The 3279-nt window shown below is 38.1% G+C and overlaps 1 pseudogene; it reads left to right on the forward strand.

Annotated features, from left to right (window-relative positions):
- Nucleotides 1-372: 372 nt before the first annotated feature.
- Nucleotides 373-1279, forward strand: LOC148998860 (dof zinc finger protein DOF1.5 pseudogene; annotated as a pseudogene).
- The last annotated feature ends 2000 nt before the right edge of the window (nt 1280-3279 follow it).

Below are 3279 nucleotides of genomic sequence, written 5' to 3' on the forward strand. Positions count from 1 at the left end.
AAAAAAAATAAAACAAAAAAAGGGTGGTTGATAAAGAGGAATTTCTATTACCAAAAAGTAAAAGATAAAAGGGAAGACATGCTTAGGTAGAAAGCTCCACATCTTTTCGTCCACCCTTCTCCATTACGGTATTTGGCCACTTAGGTTAAAGGGGGACCCATTAGAAGAGAAGATCGAGAACCTGTTGCGATGAGAGACACTAAGCTGACGTGGACTAAAAGTTCAATGTTTTCTTTATTATGACGTCAGCTGATTTATCTTGGCGGCTGTCACTCAATGCTCCAAAAGTGATAATTCGATAATTTATTAATTTGGTTTGCGTTCAAAATCCTCTTATATATATATAAACACCTTCATGGTTCTTTCCTTGAAGGGTGAAATTTTCAAGCTTCTTCTCTGATTTCTAGGACTCCTCACAGACCCATTTCATCTCTCTTTCCCTCTGTGATCAAATAGGTCAAAACATGGCAGACACAGAGATTAATGGCCGAGAAGAAGTTCAAGGTTTCAAGCTTTTTGGCAAAACAATTCCTTTGCAGGGAAGAGAAGAAGTAAGAGAAGAAGAGAGTTCAGAGAAGAGTGCAGAAGTGAAGAGGCCGGAAAAGATAATTCCATGTCCAAGGTGCAAAAGCATGGAAACCAAGTTCTGCTACTTCAATAATTACAACGTTAACCAACCTCGACACTTCTGTAAAGGTTGCCAGAGATACTGGACTGCTGGCGGTACACTTCGAAACGTACCGGTCGGTGCCGGGCGGCGTAAGACCAAGCCTTCTTCTTGTCAAGTCTCAACTGAAATGTTTCTTGATAACTGTATGTTTGATATTGCACCACCTTCACCAGCAGCAGTAGTCAATCAGTTTGAGTTGGAAGGTGTGGTGGAGCAGTGGAGGATGGCCACCACTAGAAGCGGTTTTCAGCATGTTTTTCCGGGAAAGAGGCGGAGCAATAACCCAGCAACTGGTCAAATATGTTGAAATTTCCATCTCTATCTCTTTTCTCTTTATTATTGTTTATTACTGTTGTTGTTGTCGTTGCTCCAAAGGTATTGAAAATTTGCTTTTAGTGTATATACAGGCTGGTTATGATTAGTCAATTAATTATATATTAAACAAGCTTATTCTCTTAACAATGAAACTAACCTTCAAATTAATTGGGTATAAGTATTCGGTGAGTCAAGTTGAAGGAAGAATCAAATCTTATGATCTGATAGCTTCTGAGTTCTACATGATCATTAAGATATGGAGCATGCATAAATGGGCATAGAGGTGCACAACAGTAGCATATGATATGATTAATATACAATTTCCAAGAGAAGTCTTCAGGATAACAATAAGCTGATTTAACTATGGGATTGGAAATCAACTGATCTCCATGATTTAGGCTAAACAAATATTCAAGTGACTTGCACAGTCTTCTATTGATCCATCTGCAAAAATTCTATATTAATTATAATATTTTAAATTAGATCACTGCGATTAGTTTGACGGGTGTGCTATATTTACCGGTGAAGAAGAAGATCATCCACTATATGAAGGAAGAAGATTACAATGAGATCTTAATCCTAATGGCCAAGATGACCTTAAAAAACTTTCACCAAAAACCTAGTAAAAAAATCATGAATCTTACAATGATCTGATAAGAGAACATAGGATACATATCTATAGATTTTAATCAGATAAACAGGTCGGTCTTTTACTTTCATCATAAATCTCACACATCCAGCCATTTAGATCATAAACCAAAGTATATTAATGTAGGTCCATCTTCAAAGTTGGGTACAAAAATACCATATTTTAATCTAACAATTGTGAAGATATTTTTAGGGAGGGCAAAAACCCGTGTATCTCATAGGAGTTTAGGGTCCCTAAAATGATGGACGAACCATCCTCTATGAGTGGGGAAAAACTGTCTTATTTCATTTTATTGAGATACTTTGGCCTTTTAGGACTTGATAGGGTGGATATGATAAAAGTGATGAATATTTTAATCTTCTATCTCCTTTCTAGATTTGGTGCTTCCTTTCCTTTTGCTTTTAGCAAAAGCTAGCCAGCTTTTCCTTTCCCATTTCTTAATGTCTTAAGAAATCTTTCTCTTTTCTGATTCTGAAGCATACTTGATATATTAGAAAGGGGACAAGCCCCTAGGGATTGTACAACCTAACGAATCTAAAAGAAGAGGTCACACTGAACAAGTTGGGGCAAAGAAGGAAAGATAGTGTAAACAAACGGAAAATGATCACAGTATTTGAGTTGGAACTTCTAGGCGCGTTACAATGTCACTTTCCTTAAGACGTAATTCGCCCTCACCTCAAGGTGCTATGAGGTACTGCGAACCGTCTCCCAGGATACAAAGAAGCACAACTTGAGTTGAATCTCCTAAGTTTTGCTAAGCACAAACAAAACTCAAGAACAGAGAATTTTCGTATCTCTACTGTTTAGAAACTTGAGGCTATTTATAAGCATTGAAATACCTCTACTGAACAATTCATGACTCTATTCGTAAGGGTGCACCTCTCTGTAGGGTTGCAAATGCCTGTGTTCAGATATGTGCCGTCGGATCGTTCGGCCGCACGATCTGACGGTCCAGATTGAACCGTCGAATAGACTTTTATGGATTTACTTCCATTGCCCTAGATCTGCCGTTGATCAAAACTGCACGGTTCAGATTTGATCTCGCTTGAAGCGATGCAAGCGTGTGCCAGAAAACGCCAAAAACACTCACTGCCCACGCCGCGCGTGCGCGTACGTTCTCGGACGGTACATCGTCCTCGCTCGTACATTGCACATGCAATGGCGTGTCTCATTGTTATAATCAAAGTTAATAGGCAGTACCTATTAATTAACTTGGATTCCGACATCACGGTTTCCAATGTGGGACTATATAAAAGACACTTTCCTAAAATAAACAAAAGGAAAGTCTTCCGCACTTATAAATCCAATAATATGAAACATATATTATTTTATTATATTGAAAATAATACAACATTCCCCCACTATTTTCAATATAATGAAAATAAGTACACAACAGCAACTGGGAGCCAAATGCTTAAATGGTAGGTGTACTTAGACTTGAACCTCCACTTAGTGAAATCCATCAAGGCTAATCAAATTATACAGTAGACAAGTCTTTGAACTGATAATTCTATGATGACAAGCTGGACATATCTCACACACTTGAATTCTTCTCCGAATATTCTCCAATAAGCAGACATTGATAAGGCCATGTGTCTCTATCCCGGTATCATGAGTGCCTTAGAGTCTAAGCCCAAACTCAACA

This window comes from Hakea prostrata, unplaced genomic scaffold (assembly GCF_041222555.1).
Source record: "Hakea prostrata isolate BN-2017 unplaced genomic scaffold, UWA_Hpros_2 contig_107, whole genome shotgun sequence".
NCBI classification, from domain to species: domain Eukaryota; kingdom Viridiplantae; phylum Streptophyta; class Magnoliopsida; order Proteales; family Proteaceae; genus Hakea; species Hakea prostrata.